We start from the raw sequence: 23,276 nt of genomic DNA on the forward strand, positions 1-23,276 counted from the left end.
AATCCTTTCTTTTCTTTTGCTGAGAGTTTGTTGGCCATATTACCATTAATCCAAGAATTTTCTAAACAAGAATTACAGTAAAGAAAATTTGGGCGGCTTTTCCTGATCCTATTCTGGGGGTGAACCAAGGCAAGATGGCGAGGTTGGTAATCGTTTGCTTAGAAGCTTTCACCAGTAGAAGGTGACAGTATTCTTCTAGTCTCTTTAAGCTCCTGAAGAGATTTTTGGTGTCATTTCAATGATAAGACTCAGACAGAAATCAATTAGCAAACAATGCATGTCAATGATAAAATAATACAACATAACCCACTGCTGAATTTTGTGAGTGATAGCATAAGCCAAAGAATTTTAGAATAATCAAGGGCCAGGGTGCATGAGAACATTTGCCTGGCCACAAAAATTAGGCAAAGTCATCAATTTCATTAGTGTAAAGAATCTAAGATTCGTAAATGCACAGATTACTGAAATGACCTGAAGCATCAGCACTGCTATGAAAATAGGAAGCATTTATTTATTCATATTGTTGGAAAGACTCAGCCAGTGCATCTTGTGTTCTAAGTGGCCACTGTTTTCTTTCAGTAAAAATTGCTCTGCTTAAGATGTAGACAGAATGGGAAAAATAGTGAATCCAAGTGTCTGGCTCACTGGGGAAGTGGGGACAGTCTATCTCAGTAGGATTCATCTTCAGATCCTTATACCTCTTCTTAAAAAAAAAAAAAAGATTTAGGGGCGCCTGGGTGTCTTAGTCCGTTAAGTGTCTGACTTTCGCTTAGGTCATGATCTCGCGGTTCGTGGGTTCGAGCCCCGCGTCGGGCTCTGTGCTGACTGCCAGCTCAGAGCCTGGAGCCTGTTTCAGTCTGTGACTCCCTCTCTCTCTGACCCTCCCCTGCTCACTCTGTCTCTCTCTCTCTCTCCTAGAAATAAATAAAACATTAAAAAAAAAAGGTTTAAAAAAAAGATTAATTTATTTTTGAGAGAGAGACAGAGTGCGAGCAGCAGAGGGCTAGAGAGAGGGAGACACAGAATCGGAAGCAGGCTCCAGGCTCAGAGCGGCCGGCACAGAGCCCCACGTGGGTGTTGAACTCACAAACTGCGAGATCATGACCTGAGCTGAAGTCAGACGCTTAACTGACTGAGTCACCCGGGTGCCCCCTTATACCTCTTCTTTAGGAGACTCAATCAAACCTGTCACCAAAGTTTTATAAACATGAATAATACCCTAAGGGCCACTGACTATACTGTGTGCAGAATTTTCCACAACAAGAAAGCACCCTACAAAACTCCCAGGTTAGGAGGGTGAGGATGCCGTCCCAGCTCTGCAGCCGAAAGAGGCCAATTTCCATTCAGGGCCTTAGATGCTCACGTTTAAAGGGGAACTGTGATATCTAACGAATATAGTTGTGTTAGGCACACATAATTGCATTATCATCACATAGTTGTGTGTGCAGGGAAAGAGTTTGCAGAGCTGAGGACACTGAGCCAAAGCACGCTGTACTGGTGAATGGCCTCAGTCAACCAGACAGCAGGGTCTTAAGTAGGATACAAAGTTTATAGAGCACTTATGTGACTCAAATATAAAATAAAATTTGTAGATCTATGCTGAGAGCTGCTCTGTGCTAGGTGAGGGAATAAAATTCACAAGGATTTGTAGTTAAGAGCAGTTTTTAACTCCATTCACTCTTCTGTGGTTGGTATCTCTTTCCTCCAGCAGATTTGATCTATGTTCAAGAGCTTTACTTGCTTTCAAATGGCTGTAGTAAATTTATTGAAATGTTTGAGCTAAGAATCTCTTTGAAGAAGACCATTTATGTCTAGAAAAAGAAACGTAGGAACACTATATAACCCCAGTAAGCTGTTGCAAGAATTCTAGAGACCACAATTCTCAAAACCTAACGGAACAGAAATTGTTCTCTTGGGCTGACTTCTCTGCAAAACTCCTAGGTTGTTGAGATCCCTAAATAGTATATGGTAGGAAGACCACCCCAACTCCATTTCCAATAGATGCACTCTATTAACATATTTCTGGACAATTTCACACATATTTGTTGTAGTAGGACTACAGTAAGCATGCTTGTTCTCTTCATCTAATGTGATCTTGTATTAACCCCAATTACTACAAAAGTATATTTCCATTTAGTGACTTCAATGTATTGATAGCCATTCCCAATGCTAATCTGATTGAATAGTATGTAGAATGTCTCTGTATATAAGTGAATACCCTTAGGATAGATGTGCTTTATTGAGAGAAATAATTGATTATAGGCAGAGACAGCAGAAGGCAAACAATTAGTAGCTACTGACAAAATTAGGCTTGTGTCTGATATATTTTGAAACACATAAGGTGGAGCAGTAACTCAGAATGAAAATCCACATATTAGGTTCAGGACCGCTGCTATACCTGCATTACGTATTTTAATGAGAGGGCGACATACGTCAGACATAAAAGTTGTACAAAACAGAAGTATAATGGGTTGTTGTCAGAGGACCCGTGGGCATTTTGGCAGATTCAGGTTTTACGTTTCAACCTGGAAAAGCAGGAGCTCAAAATGCTTTCCTGAGACAGTGAGATGGAATGAGTGAAACAGAAATTAGCAACGGAAGCCTACAAAACATTTTACACAAACATGATATTCAAGAGATGATGGATGAAACCAACACCATCAAACTGTTAGAGATTTCTATCAAACAATACTGTAGAGATGGAAGAAACAGATGCCAACTATAAAATAAGGGAATTCTGATAGAAATTCAATTTGATGGCCATGACCACAAATAACATCAGTACAAACCAAAATATTGCAAGTAGAAAGGGCAAAATATGAAATACGATATTTTCAAATGTAGTAAGAACTGAAAACACTACTTGGAAACAATTTCTCTGATTCCATTCAGTTTTATTCTTATTGACAAAGAATTTAGCAAGCCTCTCAGTGCATTTTTTTGTTAGAAGTTACTTTTTTAGATCAGTTTAAAGTTCACAGAAGAAGTGGGGAGAATATATACAGATTTCCCAAATGCCCTTCCTCTCACACATGCATAAACTTCCTCATTAAAAACATTCTCCACCAGAGAAGTGCATTTGTTATAAATTGATGAACTTACACTTCATACATACATCATAATCAATAAAAGTCCATAGTTTACATTATGGTTCACTCTTGCTGTTGTGTATTCACGAGTTTGGACAAATGTATAATGACATGTGTCTACCGTAATTGTAACACACAGAGGATTTTCACTGTCCTGAAAATGCTCTGTGCTCTCCTTTTTTATCCTTTCCAAAGTTAGGGCACCATTTTGCATTTCCACCAATAATGAATGAGAGTTCCTGTTGCTCTACATCCTCACCAGCATTTGGTGTTGTCAGTGTTCTGATTTTGGCCATTCTAATAGGTGTATTAGCATCTTACTGTTTTATTTTTAATTTCACTGATGACATATAATGTATTAGCATCTTACTGTTTTATTTTTAATTTCACTGATGACATATAATGTATTAGCATCTTACTGTTTTATTTTTAATTTCACTGATGACATATAATGGGGAGCAGTTTTTCAAATGCTTATTTGCCATCTGTTTCTTTGGTGAAGTGTCTGTTAAGATCTTGGGCCCGTTTATTTTTTTATTTTTTTATTTTTTATTTTTTAATAGTTTATTGTCAAATTAGTTTCCACATAACACTCAGTGCTCATCCCCACAAGTGTCCTCCTCCATGCCNTTGGGCCCGTTTTTTAATTGAGTTGTCTTACTATTGGCTTTTAGGAGTTCTTTGTATATGTTAGATAATAGTCTTTGATCAGATACGTCTTTTGCAAGTATTTTTTCCTATATGTGGCTTGTCTTCTCTTTTTCTTGACATTATTTTCAATTTTAATGAAATCCAGGTTACTGAATAAGTTTTTCATGGTTCATGCCTTTGGTGTTGCATCTGTAAAGTCTTTGTCATTCTCAAGGTAATCAGTGTTGTCTCCTATGTTCTGTTCTGGGAGTTTTGCAACACACTTAAGACTGTAATCTATTTTCAGTTAGTTTTTCTTTGTCAAAGATAAGATGACAAAATTCACATGGGTCTATTTCTGGGTTCTCTGTTCTGTTCCAGTAATCTATTTGTCTATTCTTTATCAGTATCACGGGTCTTGATTATTGTAGCTCTATAGTAAGTCTTGAAGTTGCATAGTGTCAATTCTCCAAATTTGTTCAACCCCGTCAGTACTATATTATCTATTCTAAATCTTTTGCCATTCCACATAAAATTTAGAATCCATTTGTCAATGATATCCATTCATTGCTGGTATTTGGATTCCATAGATCTAGTTGGGAAGAACTCACTACTTGACAGTGTTGAGTGTGAGTATGAGTTCTATCCATTAACATGGCATATCTATGCATTTACTTAATTCTCCTCTCATTTCTTGCATCAGAGTTTTGTAGTTTTCCTCATAGAGATCTTATACATATTTTGTTAGATTTATACAAAAGTATTTCATTTGGGGGAATTATAACAATATAATCCAGAACAAATTTGAAATACCAGTTCAAAATTGCAAGCTTCCTAATTTGCTAGGTGTGCTCATTTAGAGAATGATCACATTGTGAACTTGGTAAGTATTTCAAAATTCATTATAGCCCTTTTAAATCACAGCCTACACAAATGTAATTGGATGAAGCAAAGTTCTTTCTGCAAAAAAAAAATATATATATATATATTACTGGTGTATTAGTTTTTTGGGGCTGCTGTGAAGTACCACCAACTGAGCGGCTTAAACAATATAATTTTTCTTATCTCACAGTTCTGGAGACAAGAGGTCTAAAACTAAGATGTGAGCAGAATTGATTCCTTCTGAGGGTTGTGAGTGAAGGATCTATTCCAGGCCTCTCTCCTTGGCTAGCAGATGTTCATCGTCCTGTTAACTCCCCTGTATTAAATTTCCCTTCTATGAGCAAGTCCTAGATTAGGGCCTATCCTAATGACTTCATCTTAACTTAATTCTGTAAAGGCCCTATGCCAAATAAGATCACATTCTGAGGTAGTAGAGTTTAAGATTTAAGGGGAAACAATTTAACCTTTAACAATTAGTATATTTAATTCAGCTCTTTGTTATAAAATGAGTCAAATCCAATGAAAATTCTACAACTAAAATAACAATTTTTAATGCTTAAAACATCATTGTAAGGAATCATGTTCATTATCAGCGCTAAGAAAATGATTGAATGTAAGGTGGATGTTCCTGAGACTATGTCCACACACTCCAATCCACTTGTAGGGACCTCTGTGCCTTCACCAAGAAAGACACCCTTAGCTCTCCCAGTCTTCCCTTCTCTCTACGTCACCACTCTCAATGAATCTGCTGTGGAGAAAGATGATAATTAATGTAGAGTGTTTTTCATTGTAAAGAAGGTTCTTTTTTGCCCAAATCTCTTTTTTTTACAGCTTCTTTGAGGTATACAGTTGATACACCAAAAAATGTGCACATAGTTAATGTATGCACTTTGAAGAGTTTGGACACATGCATATACCCATGATACATTTATTACCTTGACTGTGGTAATGGTGTACACATGTGTCCAAACTTATCGTTATTGTAGACATTAGCCAGTTTTATGACTAAGTGTCCATCTAACATCTGCTTTCTCATTCCGGACCCTTCTAAACTTGTCATTTTAATAGCTCAGCCCCCCCGCCCCCCGTATTGACCATTTCTATCCTCATTCTGCTCATTTACCCGTTCAGTGGCTTCAAAGCCCCAGGGCCAGCTTTTGTGCTCACCCATGGCAACTCCTGTCATTGTGTCTGCCAAAAGCATTTTAGAATGTCTACTCTGATTTATTTTAATGTCCTCTGTGGAAGTCCTTTGTGATTTCTCTTACCCCTGGTAGCTTCTACTTCTTTCTCTCAAAGTTCTCACTGGTCGTTCATTGGCTAGCTTCTGAACAGGGGGCTGAGCAAGGTAGAACTTCCAAGCTTGGGTGTGACTCAAGAGCTAATGTAGACTTCTCTGAATCTGGTAACAGAGAATCAGAAGCCATTCACATAAGGAAACTCATTAGACATGTGTGGAAAAATACTGATAAGATAACTTGTGAGGAGGGCAGGTTCACTGTCGTGATATCTATAAAAATATACTGCTTGCTATTTGTCATCAGTGATAATGGTCATTGACTATTTAGAAAGTTAATGGTTATTGGGGCGCCTGGGTGAATCTGTCAGTTGAGCATCTGACTCTTGATTTCTGCCCAAGTCATGATCTCGCGGTTCATGAGTCCAAGCCCTGTGTAGGGCTCTGTGCTGATAGTGTGGGGCCTGCTTGGAAGTCTCTTTCTCCCCTGCCCCCCACCCCCCGCCCCAGCTCTCTCTGTCTCTTTCTCTGTCAAAATAAATAAATAAATTTTTAAAAAGAAAGTTAATAGAAAAATGATGGTTCTTAAAATTAAGAATATCAGAAACATCATCTTTTATTCATTGGGGGGAGGTCAAGAGGAACCAGGGAATTCACTGAAACTTTAGCATTGATAATGACTTTTTTTTTTCAAATCTCCGTGTTTAACAAGTGCAGACTTGGGTTTTACTTGACTTCCAGTGCCTATAAAATCACTGCAGAGATTTGCATTCCAGTAATTATCAGGTATTTATTTATTAACACTTACTAGGAACTAGATGCTATTTGAAGAGTTTGTTGTAGGAGAAGCTTCCTGTCATGAAGCCTTCACCCTATGAGGGGTGGCAAGAGGGAAATAATCTAGTTCATAAACAGGAAACTATTAGATCTGAGCTCTAGAGGATCAAGGGTTTGCACGGCATTTTGCAGGTAATTCGATAGAGCGAGTTATTTATGTCTGAAAAATAAATTTTTGAAAGATATAAATGCCTGTTAATAAGCTAATTGAATTCATTTTAACTAGAGTGGAAAAATCATTCTCTCCACTTAATTAGAAGGTAGGTGATCAAACTGAACTCAAAAGCAAAGCAGTTTATAAATTGAAGAGAATAAATACACTTCTCTGTGATAAAGGTTTTGGCAAAATTGCACCCTAACCTTGATGTTACAATTCCACCGTCCTAGTCTTCAGAGCAGTTTTTAGAAATACTTACATGAGGGGCACGTGGGTGACTCAGTGGGTTAAACCTCTTACTCTTGGTTTTGGCTCAGTCATGAACTCCTGATTCAGGGGTTGGAGCCCCACGTCAGGCTCTGTGCTCACGGTGCAGAGCTTGCTTTGGATTCTCTCTCTCTCTTTCTCTCTCTCTCTCCCTCTCTTTCTCTTTCTCTGCCCCTTCCTTGCTTTCTCTCCTCTCTAAAAATAAATCAATAAACTTAAAAAAATACTAAAACTAACACTACAATGTTACAGGAAATTTCTTCACCTTTTTGGTGATGGATATAGAAAGAATTTCAACATTAATAAAAATATATGTGGATGAAGAATAAAGAAAATATAGTATATATATATTTAATGGAATATTATTCAGCCATAAGATAATGGAATTTGCCATTTATGACAACATGGGTGGATCTTGAAGACAAAATGCTATGTGAAATAAGCCCTAGAATGATAACTATCCTGTGGTCTAAATCTTAACAATTCTAATAAAGAATAACAGAGGCAAAGAACAGATTGGTGGTTTCCAGAGGCAAGGGGGTAACAGGGTGGGTGCAATGGGTGAAGGTGGTCAAAAGATACAAACTTTCACTTGTAAAATAAATAAGGCCTGGCAATATAACATACAGCATTGTGACTAGAGTTAATAATACTGTATTGCATATTTGAAAGTTGCTAAGGGAGTAGATCTTACAAATTCTCATCATAAGAAAAAATATTTTAACTATCTGTGGTGACAGATGCTAACTAGACTTACCGGGGTGATCATACTGCAATGTGTACAAATAATGAATCATGTTCTATGCCTGAAACTAACATAATGTTCTATGTCAATGATACCTCAATTTAAGAGAATATATTGCTTTTAAACCAAAACGCCTATAATAAAAACAGAATTTAAAAAAATAAAATAAGTTTTTAAAAATTAATTACTTAACAACATCAACAAAAGACAATAGAGAAATGAGAGATTTAATGTATTTTGTTATGAGAGCTGATCCATGCACAGTCTCTATGTTCTTATCTTGCTGTATAAATTTAATGGTTAACTCAGCATTTTGTATTCTCAAAGCTCTTATATTGGAAACTCTTTCTCCACTTCCCGTTTTCATTGTGAAATGGTTCCTAAATAAAAACAATTTATATAAATTACATATGCAAATCATGCAATAACACAGCACACGCTCACATACCATTGGGTCAACGTGATAGATGGAAAATCTACCCTGGGTGCCTCCCCAGTCTTATCCCCCATCCTGCCTCCAGAAGGAGCCATCATCCTGAATTTTATGTGTGTGTGTGTGTGTGTGTGTGTGTGTGTGTATGTGTGTGTGTCTTTTTATTGTTGTTTAATTTTCAGTACATGGTAGTCATGTAATATATGTATCTGTGTAGGTTTATATAGCTAAATATAATGTTCTGAAGGTTTTTTTAAATTTTACACACATATTCTTTTGGGGTTTGCTTTATTTGTTCTATACTGCATTTGTGACATTATTCATCAATGCCCAGATGAACTTGTTGGGCATGGGTCCTTGGGCAGGGGTACAAAGTCTGCCAGGGTATCTACTTAGGAGAATGGCTGGGCTGTAGCCTTTGCTCCTCTTCAACGTGACCAGATAGCAACATGTTGTTTTACAAGTGTTTGTATCGCCGAACACTTGTGGTTTCCCACAACCAACACTGAGCTTCTCTACTTCCATCACTTGGAGTGACTTTAGTTTGTTTCCATTTATTGGTACTGAGATGGCATCTTGTTATAAAATTCATTTTAATTAATATTTAAAGAGGGTTAGAGGTTAGTCAAACAATATATTTGGTCCACTATATTTCTTGAAATTGAATCTTTTAAATATCTGTATTTGAGAGAGCAGAAGTGGTCAGTGGGCAGAAGAGAGAAGGAGACAGAGGATCTGAGGCAGGCTCTGCACTGCCAGGCTGACAGCAGCAACACCAATATGGGGTGCGAACTTGTGATGAACTACGAGATCATGACCTGAGCCAAAGCTGGATGTTCAACCAACTGAGCCTCACAGGTGCCTCTTGAAATTGAATCTTGAGAGCTTCTACTCCTAGCTTCTGTCAAGATTTGTTGTTGTTGGGGCGCCTGGGTGGCTCAGTCGGTTAAGCCTCCGACTTCGACTCAGGTCATGATCTCACAGTTCGTGGGTTCGAGCCCTGCATCAGGCTCTGTGCTGACAGCTAGCTCAGAGCCTGGAGCCTGTTTCAGATTCTGTATCTCCCTCTCTCTCTCTGACCTTCCCTTGCTCATTCTCTCTCTCTCTCTCAAAAATAAATAAAACATTTAAAAAATTTTAAAAAAAGATTTGTTGTTGTTTTGTTCCCCAGAACATTTCTAGGAGTTTCACTCACTGTTTTTTTTTTTTAAATCTTTTTAGGGACGCCTGCGTGGCTCAGTCGGTTAAGCGTCCGACTTTCGCTTAGGTCATGATCTCGCGGTTGGTGGGTTCGAGCCCCGCGTCGGGCTCTGTGCTGACTGCCAGCTCAGAGCCTGGAGCCTGTTTCAGTCTGTGACTCCCTCTCTCTCTGACCCTCCCCTGCTCACGCTGTCTGTCTGTCTCTCCTAGAATAAATAAAAATTAAAAAAAATCTTTTTAATGTTTTATTTATTTCTGAGAGAGAGAGAAACAGAGAGAGAGACAGAGAGAGAGACACAGAGAGAGAGAGAGAGACAGTGTGAGCAGGGCAGGGGCAGGGAGAGAGGGAGGTACAGAATCTGAAGCAGGGGCCTTCTCTGTCAGTCTTTCTTCCCTCGCCTTGACTCTTTCCTTCAGAAACATACAACTCCTGCAGTTATACTGTTTGTTATTTGCTGACTGGTTTGCCATCCGCTGCCTCCATGCCACTGGGACGCCCGACTGTGTCTGCCCCGTTCACCCCGTGTCCATCCCCAGAAGCCTGTTTCAGTCCGGCATACAGCCATCGCTCAATAATTATTCTCTGAATGAAGAAATGCGATGAGAGCCTGTTGTGCCTGTTTCTCTCATTTTGTTTAGCTGTCAAGAGTTTTGAATGCGTTCCTTTGAGGAGACTTGGTTTGCAAAAGAAGGAGGTGGGTCTGCACCTGTGAGCAGGGGCCTCAGCAAGACGCTCGTGTGGGCTTCCCTTTGAAGTGCCGCTGGGGACGGTGACAGATAGACAAGGACATGAAGCATGGGGACGGCTCCAGGTGGGACGACGACAGAGTGAGCTGAGTCTGGGGCATCATGGGAAAGGTCATCCCCAAGCACTAGCTGCCGAGAGGCCCCCTGTGCTGCTGGGCACAGTGCTCTGAGGTCACAGAGGTCTTCTCCAAGGTAGGCCGCCCTCAGGTGGAGAGGTCTGCCCTGCTTATGTATTTAGCAGAGACAATGGCGAAGGACAGGAAGAATGTGCTGGTCAGTTAAGCCATAAAGAGGAGGCCAGAGAAAGAAATTTATGCTAAATATTCAACACTGCTGTGTTTCCACACATGAGCAAGTCCTTTACCAGTTCTTGGCCTTGATGGTCTTTTCTGGTAAATAGCACAGTGGACAGATTTTGTAAAAGTCTCTTTCCACATGAGCTTCTAGAACTGAGGGGAGGTAGCCTGAATGGAAGTCAGGTGTGCTGGAAAGCTGACCTACCTGCTTTTAGTAGCTGGTAAGGCATTGGGGTTTAATGGTCTCTGATATGTTGGTGGCAATACAAAATAGAGAGGCAGGAGAAAGGGACCCAAACTCCGGTCCTGGGTGATAGAAGGAGGGAGCAGCGTGGTCTGCTTTATTGGTTTTATGCTAGAGGTCTGTGGACAGATTGAGGACAACATACTAGGGTCTAATCAGACTAGGGTCTCATCAATACAAGGCGGTGAATCTGACAAAAAATATCACCTTTCTTCTGCTTTTCAAGATAAAGAAAGTGTCATGTGGTAGAGATTTGACATATTTTGAGAGTGAAAATTCAGCTGCTTCTGACCAGGAAGATTATTTTCTATATATTTAATGTGAGCTTACATTCCCAGATAATGAATTTAAATTACATATTACACTTTGCTGAGAAAGGAAAATCTATTTGCCCATCAGTGATATACATTCTTGGTATTTGCCAGACAGCTTTGTGTGGACAAATGATAATGGATTCAGACAGGCAAAATCGCATTAAATAATTCCACCACTTAATTGCAATGAATTTATAGTAGATTAGCATCAAGGAACACATTAGCAGGAACATTAAATTATGATGCAAGCCCCATTTTCCTTTGTACTCATACTTTTAAAAACCTTCATTGTAGAGATCTCAAAATAACATCAGCTTAGCTGGTTTGGAGATAAATAGAAATAATGAATGTGTCTGTTCTTATTCTTTCCACTTAAATGTATATTAGATTAAATTTCCATTTGACCTACTCTATCAATAAATGCATAAATCTGGAGATGTCTCCCATGAGAAGCCATTAAGTTGGATTATTTTCTAATGTGAAATGTGGATTTGTGGTAAAAGGACCAGAAGGGAAGGGCATATTTATGTTTTGTCTTCAAAAAGGCTGATAGATAAATGTGAGAGCTTCCCAGATGAACTTGGGCCTGCCGAGTTCATGTCCATCAGCATTAAAGCCAAGCAGAGAGGTCCCACTGAACTCAGTTTTAGCCTGTTTTGGTATTATCATGTTTGAGGATGACTATTAGTATTCTTTTTAGTTTTTCATAATAACTTTAATTTAGTGTTCCTTCGCAGTGTAAGAGCATGGGGTTTATGCATGTGAATACATGTGTAAGCATCAAACTGAGAGGTTGTGTGTGCATGTAGGGGTGGGCGCGGAGGCTGTGCGCCGGAAATTATGTACATATGGCTGTATGTGTGTGGCTATTTGAGTTTACCGTCTATTTAGAAGATTTAGATCTCCCATCCCCAAATCTATGCATTAATGTACATTTTTACTTTTAACCATAAATTCTGCCTCCAAACCCCTCCGTCTTTGCAGAAAATATACAATCTCAAAAAACAGATGGGCGTCAGTCACTGGTGCACCTTAGGCTGGCTCTGGTTGGATCCCGTTCATTTGTACATGTCTGTAGTCAGTGGATTACAAACTGATTTTTGTCCAAATGCAGTTATTAAAAATCATAATCAGTTTAATTCATTGCTCAACAATAATTGAGCTCCAAATATGCAATCCAGTTAAAGACAGCTCTAGGAGCCAGAAGGAAGCCACAGAAAATCCTTCATAAGATGGAGAACAAATACTGATATATCTGATTTTTAAAAATATTCCCACAAAATCTTTTTATGGTCACTGGTCATTCTATATACCAGAAAAACAGACAATTGTAATTAATTTATCTCAAAGGCTGGTTTTGAGCAATGCAGGCATATGGGTTTTGCATCATTGACCTTGAAGACATAGTGATTCTCTTACCATCCACTCAGTGTCCAGAGAGAGTCTTGATCCTGCGAAGTTAGAGTTCAGTGGCCTGGATGGAGAGACCTGCAGTGCACCTGGTGACAAATGGGTGGCAGAGTAGAAGGATTGAGGTAACATGTCCAGTTTTGTCACTGATTAGCTGTAGGTGTTGAGGTAAAGTCTTTCCCTCAGTCTCTCCCTCCATCATCTATTAAATGGAAATAGTTATGCCAATTTTTCTAGAATTTGCATTAATCAGATGAGTACCCGCTATCAGCAAGCCAGTGTGAGTATGTGGGTGGTTGATGGGAGCAGGCTGTTGAAAGGTAAGAGCCTGTAGGGGGAATGAATCCCAGTGCAGCAGGTGTACGGAGAAGGCAACAGGTGTTGATCAAGAAGGATGCAGTCGTAGGCAAAACTCGGAAACTTCTGGGGGGAAGAGAGTTACACAGATACACGACCACTCTAGCCCCACGCCCAGCCCGGCCGTCGCGCACGCATGCTACAAGTAATGGCACAGGTGGACCTGCCCAATACCATGTGGCCAATACCTATGAACAGGTTGTCGAGAGTTGAAAAGTTTCCATCAATCTGCAACCAGTTACACTGTAACAAAATGGGACTGGATGAAACCTTTTGTTTGCAGACATTAAGAATATTAAAGTGGGGGCGCCTGGGTGGCTTAGTCGGTTAAGCGTCCGACTTTCGCTTAGGTCATGATCTCGTGGTTCGTGGGTTCGAGCCCCGCGTCGGGCTCTGTGCTGACTGCCAGCTCAGAGCCTGGAGCCTGTTTCAGTCTGTGACTCCCTCTCTCTCTGACCCTCCCCTGCTCACGCTGTCTCTCTCTCTCTCTCCTAGAAAAAAAAAAAGAATATTAAAGTGGCAGACTCACTGAAATTAAACCTGTATAACTGATATAAACGTAACTGAAGGCCCATTGAGATGAACCTACTTGGCCCACAATTCCTTCTCATGCAAGGAGCCTGAAACTGTGTGAGTCTGTCCCTCTCTGGTTGCAGAGAGGGGCTGGGTTCTTCCAGTCTGCGCGGTGGCTGTCCTCCTCTTTCCTGACGAAGTGGCCGTTGCTCACATTCCATTAGACTCGTTGCCGCTCTCCAGTGCCCCTGGGGTTCCCTCAGTCTTTCCTTGTTTCCCAGCATGAAGGGCTCCTTCGCTCCCACCTTTTTTCTCTTCTTGTTTTTCATATGTTTCCTCATCGATGAAACTTTTTTTAAAAGTTTATTTTTTGTTTTTGAGAGAGGTAGGGGGCAGAGAGAGATGGGGGGAGAGAGAGAATCCCAAGCAGGCTCCACACTGTCAGCACAGAGCCTGGCATGGGGCTCGAACCCACGAACCTTGAGATCATGACCTGAGCCAAAACCAAAAGTCAGATGCTCAATCGACTGAGCCCCGCAGGTGCCCTGCTTTGGATGAAACATTTAATGAGGGTCTGTGATGTGCAGACACAGAGTAAGGCTGTGCATTTTTGAAGGCAAATAAGATGGGGGTTCTGCCTTCAGAGTGCTCACGGTCACTCCGCTAAGGCAGATACACCAATAAACAGGCTCTCAGACCATGTGATGACGGCAGGGTGGGGGGAGGGGCGCTGCAGCTGATGACCTCATCTAAGGCTCGAGTGGACAGGACCCGAGGTTGGTGACCGCTGAGCTGCCTGAAACAGGAGAAGATGTTGCCCAGGTGAAGGGAGGGGGGCGATCAGGAAGAGGGAGCAGCCCTTATTCACAGTAAACGAGGAGAGTGCTTTGTGTCCTAAAAACCTGAGGTCCTTCTCTCTCTCTCTCTCTCTCTCTCTCTCTCTCTCTCTCTCTCTCTCTCTCTCTCTCTCTCTCTCTCTCTCTCTCTCTCTCTCTCTCTCACACACACACACACACACACACACAGGCACGCACACCCCAAGGACATTCCATCACTTTTGTGGGACCAGCATAACCCTCACACACTGGCAAACTGCCCCTCAAGAAAAACAACAGCAACAAAATAGCAAACAAACGGATTTGTGAGTTTGCCAATCTCCATGGTGTAAACACTTCCCGCGTGGATGATTTCAAGCTACCAATGACGTCACAGCTGGCTTGCCCACTTCTTCAATATTGAGCAAACAGTGCTGAGCTGTTACTGGTCAGTCCCAGCCCACTGCGCCCCCCCCCCAGGGACACCAGCCTCTCTCTCAGAGAAAGAACCCCCCCCAACTCAGAATCATGTTTCAGCATCTTCTGTTTGAAATATCCTCCAGATACTGTTGCTTGGGTCCCTTGGGCTGCCCAGCTGGCCGGGATTGTGTGCCGCGGAGGCTGCTGGGAGGTTCTGCAGAGCTAGTGACGACATAGAGAGCCGACTGTGATATTTGGAGCCACAGTGAGAGACCCTCTCCCCAGCAGTGATCACAGTCTGGCTACGCTAACTGGAGCAGTGAACGGTGAGGGTGCCAGGAAGAAGTGTAGACACCGGAGCAGAAATGTAAACATGGAGCAGGGGGCGCAAACAGAGAAGAAAGTGGACCCTGCCCTTTGTGCATTGGATTCTCTCCCAAATGTGCAGGAAATAGGAGGGGCTGAGAAGCAGCAGGAAAACCCTACCTGGGGAAGAGGTGGGCTGGGGAGTTTGCAGACACACACGAGGCCAGCTTCCAAGAACTATCAGTTTGATTAATTAATCCCAAAGAACATAATTACCGTGAATCTTATTCCTGGGATCAAGGTATCTAAACTGAGATCTGTGTGTCTGCAAAGAAGCCAACATTAAGTGGGAGGCTTCTGAGGATAATTAGGATCCGAAACGTTGGGGGAAATGTTAGTGGGGATTCCACATCTATGCCCGGAATCCTCTCCCGCTCCAGTGACAAGATAATGGCCGCAGAAAAGGCTCAGCAGGGAAGAATGAACAGTTCCGGGATCATAGTGGGGTTTGGCTGGGAAGCGTGTAAAATATAGCCCGCTCCAAAGCAGAGCATGGAAGTACTATTTTATATGCTTTCCATGTAGAAACAGAGGAGCATAGAGCCCTTCTAGCCCACGGCCAAGGACAAACTGCAGAAACAGGTAGGGGAACCATTTATATGGCATGACTATTTGGGAACAGTGTCATGGGGGAAAATACGAAGACCCAACGAGTGACTTAGGCACTGACCCCCAAGCAAGCAGGACCCAAGCAAGTTCAAAGAACTCACAACAAATACATACTTGGGCTGATCTAAAGTGGACCTAATTTGGTACCAACTGGAACAAATTGAACATGTGCCCCAAACCAGGGACAAGTCCTGGGGAATGGGATAGATAAAGAACATAGATTCCAGGGGGCAGAAGTGGAGAGGGAAGTACAGGAGACGGAGACAAGCTAGAGATGGGCAGCTGTGATGAGAAACAGCCAGAGAAGCAGGTTCCTGGGCAGGATAGGTCTCTGCAGCCTCCCAGGGCAATGGCATTTCCTGGGCTCAGAGGGAAACTGAGGCAGTAAGGAGCTCAATTGAAGGAGGTAGAGACAGGATAAAGAGGGAGGAAAACACAGTATATATGTGTATTCATCAGGATTTCCCAGAGAAACAGGATGGGTAGATAGGTAGGTAGGTAGATAGGTAGGTAGATGGATAGATAGATAGATAGATAGATAGATAGATAGATAGATAGATTTATTTTAATAATGAGTTCACTCTGTTATGGAGAGTCCAAAATATATTTGGCAAGCCTGCACATTGGAGACTAGGAAAAAAGTTTCAGGTCAATTCCAAAGGCCTTATACTGATAGAATTCCTTCTTGGCTGGAAAAGTCGGTCTTTGTTCTATTAAATTCTTCAACTGATTGGACAAAGCCCACCATTTCATGGAAAATACCCTACTCTATTCAAACTCTTCTGATTCAAATGTTAATATCATCCAAAAAAAACCCCCCAAAACCAAAAAACCTTCACAGAAACATCCACAACATTGTTGCACCAAAAATCTGGGCACCAGGACCCAGCCAAGTTGACACATTAACTGCCATAATACGGTTCCCATTCAGGCTTTTCAGAGTTAAGAATCCAGAAGGTGAAGGCAACTTGAGACCTGGCAAATGTGAGAGAAATAAATGAAAGAAAGGAAGCCATTTCAAGGTCATCGGGATGGGTGATTCAGACCCAATAAAATGTGTAAGAGTGTAACATGGAGTAACTACTTATTATGATCGCTAGATTGCAGAAAACTAGAGAAAACACTATTGAGGTTTTGAAAGAAAGATTTTTAAAAATACTATTTGTGATGATGAAGTACAAAGAAACTGAATTTATGGATTTGCCATTTGGGGAAAATTTGGTAGATTTGGGAGAACTGTAATTATACAATGAGTCCAAAAAGGGGTTAATTTTCAGGTATTTTAAGGAGGCCAATGACAGGCACTTTTTCTCCTTCTAAGGGTGGCCCATCTGAAGACACGGTAATGTATGCTGACAGTCCCAGGGGCTGGAGAACATTCTCTTGGGGGAGTCATGCCCACTGTTCAATTTTTTTAATGGTTTTTATTTATTTCTCAGAGAGAGAGAGACAGTGTGAGCAGGGGAGGGTCAGAGAGAGAGGGAGACACAGAATCTGAAACAGGCTCTAGTCTTTGAGCTAGCTGTCAGCACAGAGCCCGACGCGGGGCTTGAACCCACAAACCATGAGATCATGACCTGAGCTGAAATCTGACACTTAACAGACTGAGCCACCCAGGTGCCCCGTGCCCACTTTTCAAAGTGGGGACCTGAGAAACTAGGTTGACGGAATGGCTGGTGTCTTTTCAAGGGCTCACGCTAGAGAAAGCCGAATACAGAACATCCATCGCACGAGTGCACTCTTGAGAATCCAGTAGATTTTCTTTGGAGATGCTGTGTCCAGAGAAGCCCAGAATTATTTTCTTGGTGCACCTGAGTCTTACTCTGATTCACGCTTGAGAGCCCAGTCCTTTAATTTTTTATTAACCTCTATAAAGGTGACTTGACCACATACCATAAGAAATATTCATGGGAAATCCAGAATAGATAATTCAATTCACTCTGTGCCTGCTTATTAAGAATACTTTTCATGCCTATCATTCAATTTGATTTAGATAAGTAGGTTTTGTGGATGAGTGTCCATGGAAATATGAACATTTAGGCCTGTACAAAGTTCCTTTTCTTCCTATCTAAAGTTTAGAAGAGATAGCTTGTGCCTGTCTATTGGAAATTTTTGTGATCTGGTCATTTTACTCTGCTTTGATGCTCATGAAAATGTATGACCCAATTGCTTTTGGATTAAAACCAGTAATTATAGGTTTTACCCACAAAGATAAATTTAGAGGAAGAGAACTTTTCAAATTCAGAATAATAAGAAATAAAAATAGCTGCAGGCATTTTTTAAAATTAAATTAAGAAAGGATCAATTGCCTGAGAAAAATTTGACTCTCTCTCGTTGCCTCTTCATTTCTAGCTGAACATTCTGCATTCAAATGTAGTCTTCATCCTGTCTCCTGTGGTGCCTTGTTCTCACAGTTAAGTAAAAACTAAACCAATAATGCCTTTGATCATCGATTATGGATGAAATGGTCATCATGCTACAGGCATGAAAATTATTGAGTGAGCAGTGTGTCTTATGCCTTATGGGGCTTTTCACTTAGCATGTTTTCAAAGTTTATCCATCCTGGAAGGTACAAGGACTTCATTTCTTCTTATTGCAGAAAGGTATTCTTTTCTATGAATATACCACATTTAATGCTTACACCTAGCACTTGATGGTCTTTGGGTTTCTTCTACTTCTTGCCACTTTTAAATAATCCCGCTGTTAACTTACATGTACAATTTTTTGTGTGAACATATATTTCACGTCTCTAGGGTATGTATTTACAAGTGAAACTTTGGGTCATATGGCAACTCTGTTTATGTTTTAGAGGAACCTCCAGACTATATCCCCAAGTAGCTTCAATATTGCACATTTCCACTAGCCCTGTATGGGGGTCCCAGGTTTTCCCACATCCTCATCAATACGTGGTATTGTCTGTGTTGTTTTGTTTTGTGTTGTTGCATCTGAGTGGGGGTGATATAATACTCAATTGTGATTTAGGTCACACTTTCCTGATGACTAATAACATCGAGTATTTTTTCATGTGCTTATTGGCCATTTGTATATCTTCCTCAAAGAAATAACTACATCGATCATTTGCCTATTTATACATGAGTCATTTGCCTCTTATTGAGTTATAAGAACTCTTTATATATTCAGGGTGCAAGTCCTTATTAGATAGATCTATGTTTTGCAAATATTTTATCCCCTTCTTTGTATTATTTGTTCATTTTCTTAATGGTATGTATCATTGTAGCACAAAGTTTTTAATTTGAGGAAGTCTAACTTCGCTATTTTTTCCCTTCTATTTCTTGTGGGTTTGATGTAATATCTAAGAGTGCCTGGTGTAAGGTCACAAATATTTACTCCTATACTTTTGCTAGGAGCTTTATAGTTTCAGATTTTCCATGCAGGTCTTTGATTCGTTTTATGTATGGTGTGAGGTAGGGCTCCAACTCTGGGAACAATTATCTCTTTCCTTCCTATAACTTGTGTTCCCCCCAAATGGTGTATCAGTGCTCTTGGCTTTCAAAGATATCAGGTTAGAAACAAAATATCAAGCAAAATATTAGACAAGAGACAAATCATGATAAGATGACAGGGGAGGTTATTTTCTTACTTTAGGGTTGCCAGCAGAAGTTATAAAATGAAAATAAATACAACTCAGCACAGCATTTGGGTGTCCAATGCACATATTCTCAGTAAATTTCTTCTTGTCACTGCTTGAGGATTTACACGTTGGACTTGACTGTGGGAGATGACATAATCAGCCTCACTCCTGACCACTGCCTTTGGTGGTTTTCCCTTATGCATCATGGTACTGTTCACTTCTGTCTCTGGCCATAAAGTGATGGTACAAATTTCAGTAAGAAAAACTGTGTGCCAAAAAATGTTAATTTTTCTCTGTCCATAGTTTACTTTGTGGTCCTACTGAGCCTCACACCCAAAAGGCTTAATCTGTGACTAAAATGCTTAGATCTTCATCTTATCAACAACTTTTTTTTTCTATTTTTAATATAATTTATTGTCAAATTGGTTTCCATACAACACCCATTGCTCATTCCAACAAGTGCCATCCTCAATGCTCATCACCTCCTTCCCCTCTCCCCCACCCCCATCAGTCCTCAGTTTGTTCTCTGTATTTAAGAGTCCTCTGTGGTTTGCCTCCCTCTCTCTCTGTTTGTAACTTTTCCCCCTTCCCCTCCCCCATGGTCTTATGTCAAGTTTCTCAAGATCCACATACGAGTGAAAACATATGGGATCTGTCTTCCTCTGACTGACTGATTTCACTTAGCATAATAGCCTCCAGTTCCAAACATGTTGTTGCAAGTGGCCAGATTTCATTCTTTCTCATTGCCATGTAGTATTCCATTGTATAAATATGAAATGCTTCACGAATTTGCATGCCATCCTTGCACAGGGACCATGCTAATCTTCTCTGTATCGTTCCAATTTTAGTATATGTGCTGCCGAAGGGAGCACTTATCAACAACTTAATTAGTTCATTAATGAGTTCAGACAGAAAGTGCTCAGTCTCTCTGAGGGCTGCCCCTCCCCATCTCTCTAGTCCAGGATCTAGGGCTCAGGATATTTGACTGACATATTATGTAGTGCTGGAGGAGGCGCTTCCTTGCCTGGCCTTTCCAGGTGTGGGAGAAACAGAACTGATACCCCCTTCTGTCCCTCTCCTTTCTACAACTCCTTGGCCAGACAACCATAGACTTCTCTTTGGCTTCCACTCTCATAAGTGGGAGGAGGAGTATATTTTCAAATGAGAAGGAAGTTCCGTAGATTAGATTATCCAAGTTTACTCTTTTGTTTCTAAGGGGAGTTTCACAGAAACATGGCAAATTCCTTTCCTTTTTTTAAAGTTTATTTACTTTGAGACACAGAGAGAGTGCAAGTGGAGGAGGGACTGAGAGAGAGAGAGAGAGGGAGAGAGAGAGAGAGAGAGAGCAAGCAAGCAGGGGAGGGCCAGAGAGAGAGGAAGAGAGAGAATCCAAAGCAGTCTCTTCGCTGTCAGCGCAGAGCCTGATGCCGGGCTTGATCTCATGAAATCATGAGATCATGACCTGAGCCAAAATCAAGAGTCAGACGCTCAACCAACTGAGCCACCCAGATGGCCTTGGAAAATTCTCTTCTAAAACAGCATTGCCAAGCTGTAATACTGCTGCCTAAGCACACTGAATATTCAGAGACTGAATTTTTATTCATTATTTTTTTCTTTCTTACATTTCACGTCAAATCCTTCCACTGAGAATATTTTTTCCCAGAATTGCAATGGAGAAAAGCAGGGTACTAAGTATTCAAATCCTACCCCGTTGCCCTAATAGCTCCGTCCTCACATGAGAAGTGTCCCCAGCCTCCTTCCCAGACAGTTTCCCTGGTGCCTGAGCTGAGTTATAGTAACAATCTGGACCAACTGTTGTGTTTGTACACATCGCCAGGTGCTAGACAAGACGATCACATTCATCCTCACAACCTTCCTATAATAGAGGCATCATTAATTGCACCTTGCAGAGGAGGGACCTGAGCACTGATTCTAAGTGAGGTAGAAATAACAAATGATAGAGCAGAGATTTAAATGCAGATGCATCAGACCCAAACCTATTATCACAGCACCTGGCTGAATTGTTTCCTCATTGAGTTGTACTTGTCTATTTTTATGTGAGTAGTGGTTACTACATTGTAAGTGCCCTGGGACCAGGGTGTAACTCCAGTACTTAGCAGAGTGACTCTCCCACCATAAATGCCTAATAAATGTATGCTAAGCTAATGACGCAGCATAAATTGGTGGTGATAATGAGTGGAAACTAGATTTCACAGCCCTGGACGGAAACGGGACAGTCCAAGACCCCCCGATGATGCAGAAAAGCTCATCTGTGGGTCTACAGAAGCTCCAGAAGCACAGGGGCATGACTGAAAAGGCCCATTAATGGGGCAGACGATAATGTAGAGATTCCGAGAGGAGGACCATGGAGGGCTGGAAAATAAAGGCTGTTCCAGTTGGATAAACTTTTGAAGTGTGAACAAGATTAAGTTAAAAAATAATAGGAGGAGAAAGGCACGAGAGACTAGAGAATAGAATGAACAAAAAACACCTGGCATATTGTAAGGGCCACAAATTAATCAATGAGCCTGAAGCAGAGGTTTGGTGGAAGGAAGAGGGAGGAAAGAAAGGTAGAAATAGGTGCCGGCGGCATGTTGTTAAATGGCCCTAAATCCGTGGACATTAAACCTGATGATCAGAGCGAATCAAGTAGACTGTAGCGTGTTGGATACACTGCACTATGAAGTAGGGGAGCGGGGTGAGACGTGGGCAAGGAGGAGAGGTGGAGGAGTAAGGAGGAAGCTGGGTCTAGTTAAGGAAGCCCCGCAATGATCCTGGTGGCCGGATAAGTGTCGGGGTGGTGGAAGGGGCCAAAATTACAGAAGGAAAAGAGAATAGGAAGAATTGTCTGGATACGCAGATCAGGAGTGCAGGGATATGAGAAATACTACCGCTGGCAGAGGAAATGACTACACAGTTGGCAGGTGGGGGCAGATAGGGGCACCTGGGCTTGACATGACGTGAGGAGGGGCTGAGGGAGGGTCTGGCCATTAGTCTCGTAGGACTCAGCTGGTTCCCACTGGGGTCAGGAATGTGCTGGAACCGTGATGCTGTGCACAAGGATAAACCACCCTAGTGCACAAAGATGTGCATCCACACAAGGCAGGTGTTCAAAACATATGTCTAGAATGATTACACAAATGCAATTACTTCTATCTTCGAAATCTTTCAGTGTATTAGGTCTGAATAAACAGCGTTGGTTGGGACTAGCAGGTACCCCGTGTTATACGGTCATAAACACCGTAAGCACTAGTCGTTGTGGTTTCTAGCACACGATTTCCAAACGGTGACAGTTATCTGAGGTGTGAAGTAACACCTTCCACTTTTATGTTCTTCCATCCGGAGGCTCAGGGATTAGGGCCAGGCCTGGCACGTGGAACAGCCAGACCCTTGAGGCTGTTTAATCACCTCACATGCGGAAGTTTCTCTGGAACTTTCCATTCCATGCAAGGCAGTTTTCCACCAGGTAGGAGGGAAACACAACTAGGAACCCATAAAAAAAATTGATTTTAAAAACTTGAGCTGCAATGGAATTTGACAACTGAACTTTACAGGAAAATGACGAGTCAACTTTATCTGATAACGTCATTACCTGTGAAGGCTGTTTGGCCACGGCCTTTTATTGAAATGGCAGGAGGGAAGGCTGCGAAATTAAAAATAAATTAGGTGAAGTGTGTCCTCTTTGAAAGGACGCAGCAGAGACAAAGCCCTGAGAGCCTGAGGTGGGGCTGGGCGTGGCTGCGCTCCTGACGGGTCCCAGATCTTCTGCCTCCAAGGCGAGAGCTGTCCCTGCAGGCTAGGTGGGGCAGGGCCTTCGGACTGAGACCCACGAGGGCTGGGGACCCCGCCTGCTGGGGTCTGGGACGCTACACGCCGGGGATATTGTGGGCCGGGGACAGTGGAGGCCGGGGTCCTTGGGGGCTGTGGCCACCTTGGGGTCCAGAGAAGGGGGTTCAGACAGGCGCTGGGATTGAACCACGGGAATCGAGACACACACCCTGTGCCACTTTCTCCCTGTAATTAAAATCACGGGCTGGACAGCCACTCTCACAGCTGAGAGCCCTGCGAATCCCCTTTCCGCCCCAATTCTGGGAACACATTTGCAGGGCAAGGCAC

The 23,276-nt window shown here is 41.8% G+C and overlaps 1 long non-coding RNA gene and 1 other non-coding gene across 3 annotated transcripts; one reads left to right on the forward strand and one right to left on the reverse strand.

Annotated features, from left to right (window-relative positions):
- Nucleotides 1–14,857: 14,857 nt before the first annotated feature.
- LOC144219409 (uncharacterized) lies at nt 14,858–16,557 on the forward strand. Of its 2 annotated transcripts, none has more exons than XR_013331401.1 (3): nt 14,858–14,919; nt 15,485–15,541; nt 16,500–16,557. It is a non-coding gene; the product is annotated as an uncharacterized LOC144219409 (long non-coding RNA). The 2 variants fall into 2 exon arrangements; XR_013331400.1 differs by having other exon boundaries at nt 14,901–14,960.
- A 3,368-nt stretch (nt 16,558–19,925) lies between these two features.
- LOC144219471 (U6 spliceosomal RNA) lies at nt 19,926–20,032 on the reverse strand. The gene has a single exon (XR_013331431.1). It is a non-coding gene; the product is annotated as a U6 spliceosomal RNA (small nuclear RNA).
- Between the last annotated feature and the right edge of the window lie 3,244 nt (nt 20,033–23,276).

Source organism: Crocuta crocuta, unplaced genomic scaffold (assembly GCF_008692635.1).
Source record: "Crocuta crocuta isolate KB4526 unplaced genomic scaffold, BGI_CrCroc_1.0 scaffold89, whole genome shotgun sequence".
NCBI lineage: Eukaryota > Metazoa > Chordata > Mammalia > Carnivora > Hyaenidae > Crocuta > Crocuta crocuta.